Consider the following 8703-nt stretch of genomic DNA (forward strand, 5'->3'; position numbering starts at 1 on the left):
GATGGTGACGCCACAAAAACAAACTCTGCTCATTGCCGCTTACGCCCCCGCGATCATCAACTCAATTTCATCTCCCTTTGAAAACTTCAAGGCAGCAGCGTGGAGCTCCTCGAGATAATGAAGCGCCGCCGGCTAGTTGGTGCTGATCTGATTGAACGGTCGGCTCTCTCGGGGAGGGAGTCGGGGCACTGTCATGAGTGGGAGAGCTGGAAGTCTATTAACTGCTAACTCTCTCTTTTGTTCCCCGCTCTCCCTCCTTCTTCGGTGCTGATTAGAGATTTAAAAAAAAAGAGAAAATGGCAAAGAGTCAAGGACTTCAAGCCATCTGCGTGAAGTAGAACTTTGCGTCCAGACAGGGAACATCACCTGATGCTTTTTACTTCTTTCATGAGTGAACTCTTGTCAGTCTTTCTCTCCAACTGTTTCCAGATATCTAACTGTACAATCTTCAAAATGCAATGTCCAAACACTAAACTTAACAAGCCCATCAGAAGACTACAGTCGTTGGCTTTCACTGCTGAAACTGGCCAACGGCTCAGCGCTCCCATCCCTCCTAAATAGAAACACTCAACTCCATCTGGGATTTCTCTGGAACTGATCGTTCTCCGCCTCCCAGTGGTGTTGTAAGTTGGCTCAGCTACATGGAATTGAGGCCACGCTGTTCTCAGTCTGCTTTCCCACCACGACAGTGCAGTCTGTGTGTGTGTGTGTGTGTGTGTTGTCCACTGAAGGAGCCCAGGTAAGGCCTGGGTAATGTGTTCCCAGGGGTCCACAGCTGCCAAAGGAGTAAAAAATAAAAGCTAATAGACGGCACATGTGACCAGATGTTAAAGGGCATGCCCTTTGCCCCGAACACGCACACATGCACAAAAAACCTTTCCAAAACACTTTCCAAAGCTAAATGCACCCCTGCTGGGCTGCTTCCGCTCACACTGGCTCTCATGTGAGCTGAGAACAGAGCGAGTCCACGGCTATTGGCTATCTGCTGCTTTTAATGGAGCACTAATGGCAATTGTCAAACTGTAGTCACGCTCAGCTGTTGACACACTTCCTTCACTCCTTCTCTTGCACCCTGTTCCATGTACAGAATAAGACATCTTTGATTTCAGTTATTTTTATTCTTTACTTTAGCTTCAGCTCCTGTTGTTGTCCTCTTGGCGAAACAAGTTGCATCGCACACTTAAATACATAAAAAAAATGTTTTCAATTCATTAAAAAAATGTTTTTTGTAGATATCTGTACAATATAATATAAGATATTTACTGTGTGAAATCCATTTTCAGCCATACCAACAACTCCTAATGGGAGGTCGTTTTACTCTTTAATACACTTTAATAGTTGCAAATGTTATCTTCAGATTGTTGATTGTGACCTTCATTGCATGCCTCTTAAATGCACAAACATCTGTAAATGCAATATTCAAATTGAAGTCAGCCATTTTTTAACTTCATGTAATCAATGAATTATTAAAAATAAAATGTAATTCAAACGGTTTCAACTACCACAGCATCCAGAGGCACATGTTATGGTCCACCAGCCAGCTGGTGTTTTCTCGTGAACTAAATTCAAATGCCCAGAACAAATTTACTCACATGACTTTGACTGGAAGACCTTTGTAGGCAGGAACATCACAGAACAGTCTTGTGTAAGACATAAACCTTGTTATTTGGTGGGCTTGTTAACACAGCGTAGAAAGCTGTCATTTCTCAAGGCATGCCTGAGCACGGCAGATTTCGGGAGTTCCCGTCCTGACCCCTTCGCCTCCTCTGCTTACACAAACACTCCACCATGGTTTCTCATCGCCACGTTTGATTTCCCTTAAATCAAACGTGGCAGAGTGAGTCAACCAGGTTATTAAGGCAGCGTGAAACAAAGTGCGTCAATCTACAGCCACTCTAATCCATCTGACCATGAATATTTGGCCCCAGGAGGTGAGTGTGCCCTCCTTCCTCCCACCCACCCCACCACCCACAGTGTGAGGGGACAGCGTGAGGGGACAGCGTGAGGGGACAGCGTGAGGGGACAGCGTGAGGGGACAGTGCCCCCAGACAGGCCTGTCTGTGTTTGCCTTACTGCCGAGTCCCTGCCAGTGTCCTTTGCTAATGAATGGACATTTAATGATCTGAGAGGGCCATTCAATTGAGTGGAAAATGTGCAGGTCTGTAGAGTACAGCTCCACTTGTAGTAGGAGACAAAGGGCTCGGCTCTGTATTCACACAGTAGAGAGGGACGGGGTGGATTCACACGCTGGCTTGAGAGGAGGCTGAACACACACACACACACACACACACACACACACACACACGTCATGCATGGTAGTTTTCACACACTTTAGCACTAATCCCACATGTGCTGCTTTCAACACAGACTTTTCAAGAGTGATATGCGCTACTTTTCAAAGGCATTTCAACAATTCTACCAACTAAAAAGTTCTGGCTCATGTGAATTATTGTACAACAAACAGTATCCACGATTTCCTGCTTCTCCATCAGGACACTCACCCGAACACACAGCCTTTTATACGACGATCTCGTGAGTTTATTAACATTGCAGCAGTCTCACCACCAATCAAAATCTGAACCATCTGCCAACTCCAGCAACAAAGAAAGGATGTCGACCACAGGTCCGGCTGATGAAAGGCAACGCACATGTGTTCAATAAGAACCCATCCTTTTATGCTCAAACATTCATTTGCAGGTCAAACAAGCCTAGTCATAAACAACAATAGCACCGTGTGGTTTACGGAGGATCCGCTGCAAACAGCCCGATCAAAAGAAATACACAGTGTTTATAGGAGGTCTAAGGGATGACCAGTGAAGTTTGCATGGGGTCGGGCAACCAGACAGTCTATACGCTGTGCAGACAGGAAGGAGGCTTTATAAGGAGCATTGTAAATCATAGCAACTCACTTTGCCACGGGGGGGGGGGGGATGAGCGGTGTGGGAGCTAGCGTTGCATTTGCTGTTCAGATTTACTGCAGTTACCCTCCAGATTGTGTCATTATTCAATGGTCTGTCCACCGGATTACATTAGGCCTGGTCACAGCACCATGCATCCCATTTACTGCCCTATATATTCACCTATTATCCGCTGGTGAGGAATAGCGGGGCTGTTAATAATTGGATGAAGTGAATGTAGATAGGGATATAATTATCCAATTCCTCAAAGTTGCTTTCAGAGACAATTGTCAGCCCGTATTCCCCCGTCCCTTCTTGTTATTTCATCTCCAGAGAAAAGACGGTTGTGTCAACGAGAATAAAGTGCGGCCACACGGTGTGTTTTCTGCTGCGTGCCCATAAAGATAATGCAGCACTTTCTGAAAGAGGGGACTGTTTGGGTCCCAGAGAGAGATATCTGCTCCTCTGGTAAACATTGCAGACAAGTGATGGTGTGGGCTTCACAAGCTTGTGAAGTATCAAGTTCTGAGTTCATGTGTCCCGTGGGAGGAGGGGGAAATCTGGACTACGGTGAAATGCTCTGCTGACCTTTTTGAGCACATGCACCGGCCAATGACGAGTGTGACGTGAAGGTAAAAACACAGTGCTGCTATGACTGCGCTCTGGCTAAAGGTCAGCGTAGATCTCCAGAGAGAGATAGCTCTTTCACTCACGCTCTCCCTCAAAGAGTTGGATATGAACTGCACTGAACACTGAATGTATAGTTTTTGGCATTTTTGTGACGCTTTATTGCTTCTCTATCTTTCATACTGAGAGCACATGCCCAAGGTTATCAGTCCTCTGGCCTCAGAGCCAGATCTAACCCAGCCTCCCCTCAAACATGTCTTTCTCTACCTATGACTCCTCTGCACAGAATTGTTCGTTTTGAACAAAAGTGTCTCTGCGGGCAGAGAGAGAGAGGAATGCTGTGTGTGGAGTGACTCCCTTTTTAATGATTAAACGTTACTGGGAGCGCACCATTGTACTGCAAGTGTTTTAATTTCATTTTCATCCTGAAGCAATCATTAACTCGATCACACATTCCTACCGTTGTGAATGCAATGTTACCAGAGGGCACCAGAACGGTTTGGGAATGACCTACTCGGTGCATTTCAGCAGGTTATAAATTCCATGAAGAAGATTCACATCAGCTCCAATCTTGTTTTTTAAACTACAGATATTGTGAGTTGTTGTACAGTCTGACAGATTAGACAAACAAGATATAATGTGTTGTTTAACGAGCTTTCGAGGTGGATTTGCTTAGCTCGGACAGAGGCAGGTTTCCAGTCTTTATGCTAAGCTAAGCTATTCGTGGGGCAACTATGAGTGGGGTATCAATCTTCTCATCGAACTCTCGGCTAGTAATCATATAAGCTTATTTCCAAAATGTCAAACTACTCCATTCACAGAAAGAAAGACAAACTAGTGGGTTCATTGTTATGCCGGGAGTGTTGTATTCATGACATGGGTTTGTGTAACAGCTGTTTTGTTTCCACAACACAGCGAATATGTCCCGCTGTCTCCCAACGCTCTGCCTCTGTCTGCCTGAAAGCTAAGCTGAAAAACAGGTGCCAATGGACAGTGGGAGAGTTTTTCGGAGCCACGCCTTCCTCCCGAGGGTATACATTCCTACACTTAGCACGAACTGGAGACCCGAGGAACAGCCTCGTGTGGGTCCCAAACCCCTGCTGCATTTCCTTCCTGCCACACATACACCAGACACTCAGAGAACACGCACATGTGGATGCTGACATACGGCCCCCGCACGCAGATGAACAAATGTGTACTCACAGACAACTTACGCACATGAATGGATTAAGATTTAACAGGGAAAAGAACTGTTCAGCAGCCTGGAGAAGTCATCAAACAGACTTGCATGGAAACATTGTATAGGGAGGTATCGTATAACATCAGGCCAGTTGTCCCATATTAGACATATAGTGCGAACATACAGTGTAACATATGTGGTCCAATGGGGCCAGCGGTAATGGAAATTCCATCCTGTATTGGTTGAATCCCAAGATTTGTTTAAAATGAGTTTGTAGCTCATGAAAAACAAGACACAATGTGGTGTTTTGGAATATTTTACAGTGTATCGTCCCCTTCATACCAAAACCGATTGGGAGATAAGCTGGCGTCAGTTGTTTCGCTGCTGTTGTGGACATTTGTTCGGCAAGATGTGGCTCATACAAGTGTCCCTTCTCTGTGCACTGTCCTGCAGTAACACCATTCTGACTCGAATCTCTTTCTGTGGAAACAGACAGCTGGATTATTCAGGCAAAAGCTTGCTATATGCAACAAAATGACATATTAATCGATTCTGCTCATGTTTTGTTCTCCAATTAGATTTCATGCCAGAGAGTTGAAGCTACACGGCAGGAAAATGTGTTCGCTGTCTTTCGAAGTTCACTTGATATTCTGCAGTTTAGCCAAGTGCCAAGAAACAGCTAATGCTCAGTGGCACAAAAATGAGGCATGTGTGTCATAAAGCTGCGTATTATTGGTGTCACTGTGCATGCGGGCGTCTGCATCAACGAGCGTATGTTTCTGTGGTAAATTCCTGGTTTCGTGGACAGGGCCGAGGAGATCATGTTTTATTCCCACGAAAAGGTCATCGGAACCCAGCAAGACTCCTGGCTGGACTTTAAACAGACCACACTGTCTTCCTCCACTGACGCTACAACATACTGGCTTCATAGCAACTCCCAGCCCCATGGCAACGGCCGGCTCTGTCGTGGCGGTGCAGCGAGGGCTCGGTGTGAGAGAGCGTGCTGTGTTTCATATTCAACCAATGTCCTGCGCCGGGTGTTGTGCTCGACAGTCTTGCAAAACTGGATCATTAGAATTCAACACAAGGCTGACATCTAGTTATTTTGAGGCCACTGACGTTTTTCTTTTTAATATCTTGTGTATTTCCATGTTCACAAGGCTGTTTCTGTAGTCCTCACATTGGTTTCTTAAGTCTATTCCAAAATGTTGCAGACAGACAGCCTGTTGAGTAAGTACAGTAACCAGAGAGGTAAGTGTAATGGGACCATTATGGAGCATACTGATGCACTCAGTCTTTGCATTTGCTCTGCTGCAACAGCCGGTCCATTTCTGTTATCACACATTCACATCAGGAACTCCACATAGCAGCCCACTCACCCACCCACCCTGTGCCATCAGCCCTCAGCACTGTTTCTAAGGACGCCTTGAGAGGACTCTGTGGAGCCATTCAGGACGTACGACACAACCGCAAAACGGCAGAAAAGTTGAGCGGGAAGATGTTCTACGTGCGTAGGCTTAACCTCCTCAATGAAATGGATATTATGAGGCAGAAGGAAAAAGGTAATGAGAAGGGGAATAAAGCGGGGGGGAATCAGTTGTTTTTTTTCTGGGACGGTATGGTGAGGAAACAAACTGGGAGATAAATTGCTAATTACATTCCATGTGTGTTGTGTGGGTTAAGAATGGGGGGGTTGTTGAGCAGAGGACTCTGGGGGCAGCAGCGACTGCATTGGGGTCTTTGTCCTCGTGGTTCACAGAGACTGGTGTAGGCTTACAGTTGGGTCTGGGGAATACACACTTAAAGGCACTTTTCTTCTTCTACTGTATCGCTGGGCAGGGACAGGAAGTGAACTGCTCTTGTGGTGGAAAAAAATATCAGATACAGCTTTCTGAACATTTTGAATTTTCATCACGAGGCAACTCTAGCATGAGTACAGAGTAATCGACAGTGACTGTCAGTGCAACAACACATAAGTCAGTATCAGCTGTCACTTTCAGATGTCAAACGGTGGGGGGGTCTAAGACCCAGAGGGGGCAAGGATCAGGTGCTCTCCAGACCTTTTGCTTGGGAATTGATCACATTGCGCGAAAAAAAAGGGGGAGTTCAGATTGGTTGTCGGTTGCTCTTTGGTTGCCTTAAATTCCTCTCTGCCAATACCTCTCTCAGGACGTTTGTCTTGTGTAGAGTCAGGGCGGTCAGGCCGGGTCTCGATCGCATGGATCTGTTCCACGTCAGTGCCGTGCCAGATGCAGGTCCTGATAAGGCAACAACAGGATGTTGACACTGTATACACTGGCATGTTGTACGCTCACCTTTGAATGCACAGGCCAGGCTTGTTAAAGTGACAGGCCGAGATGCGACCTTCGACTGAGACAATGAGTGTTGCGTTGCAGTCCTCGGAGGCCACCTTAAAAGGTGCCAGAGATGACCAGAATTGTAGTTTAAAACGTTCAAAACATGAACGAACATTATCAACAGAATGTGAGGAGGATGCACACGGACCATACAGGCATGTGTTTTCTCTGTTTTGTTCCATACTTCTTGTTTCCTGGTATCAAAATGGAGGTTACGTGTGGTGGAAAAAGTGATATAATATATGGTTTTCCTGTTTGACACAGAGCAGGCACACAAATACCTGTGAACACCTGAAATGAAAGCAGTAAAGAACATCAACACCTCTAGATACGTGTTTCTCAAGGCACACAGAAAGGCCTTCACAGTCGGCCAGTGGAATGTGTGCACAGTGAACTCCGTTCCCCACGTTATTCCACTCGGGAATGGAGGAGAGATTACCTCTAGGTGAGAGAAACTCCTGGACCGTGAGGAGATGCAGAGTGGGAGCTCGGCTCATCAATTAGAGGAGGTCAGCGGTGCCAGATGTAAGCCAGGAGTCAGGCAATAAAGCAGAGACGATGAAAGGTCGCACGTTGCTGTGAAGACACAAGCAAACGGAGAGGAGATGGAGCTGCAGCTGGTCTCTCGACACCAGGGGGTTCCTACGAGAGACAGCCTGAAAAAAAATGGGGGGGAAAGTGGGTGGAAGGGGATTCATGCAAAGGTGAAAGGATGCTTTAAAAAAAACACTCTGGCTTGTTCCGTGAACCCTCTAAGGGGATTCAGGGTTTAATGAATGAATTGCCGATTGGAAGCCACAAGTTTGAGCGAAAGGCAGTGAAGCGAGGCAGGGGGTGAGGGCAGGCCATGCGTCTAGTTGGAGGAGTATTGACAGGAGGCCTGGCTCATAATATAGTCCCTCCTACACAAAATATCCTGTGGTGAGCTCATGCATTACATACATTTAATATCGATGGTAACCAGCTTGAAAGGGGGTTTGTATGCTTTTTCTTGCAACACTTCAGGCAACAGAATAATTTCATAGACAGTCAGGTGATACGGTCCTGATGTTTGAGTAAGCCCTTCCACTCACTCACATGCAATATCCAATGTGCATTTGGAACTGATGGCTGTCTTTTGTGACTTCCTTTCATGCACCCAAAAGGGAAATAAAATACTGAAAGTAATTTATCAATAAACTCATTTAATTCTTGATTAGAATGAGATTACAATCTCAAAAACAAATTAGTTTTGAATGTGGAACTTTAATTAAATATATAGGCTATATATATATATATATATATATATATATATATATATATATATATATATATATATATATATATATATATATATATATGAGAGTATTGATAGAGGTATTGATCAAAACATATACTGTTGTATTGTATGAACGTTTTACAAATGCATTAATGATGAAAGTCACATTCATGAACTGTACATTACACAGGCACCAAGCTGTTTCTGAAAAGTGCAATTGAGTCTTTTATCCTTGACAGGTGGGAAACAAAACGCGCGCGAGAGAGAAGCCGAGACAGGGAGGGGGGCAAATCACGAGATGCTGAGGTTTTTACACAGCTAACCGCACTCTGCAGCGTGTGAATGCACCGAGTGCACTTGTTTCAAATGTGTGTTGAAGGCAGA

The sequence above is a fragment of the Melanostigma gelatinosum genome (assembly GCF_949748355.1).
Source record: "Melanostigma gelatinosum genome assembly, chromosome: 21".
NCBI classification, from domain to species: Eukaryota; Metazoa; Chordata; class Actinopteri; order Perciformes; family Zoarcidae; genus Melanostigma; species Melanostigma gelatinosum.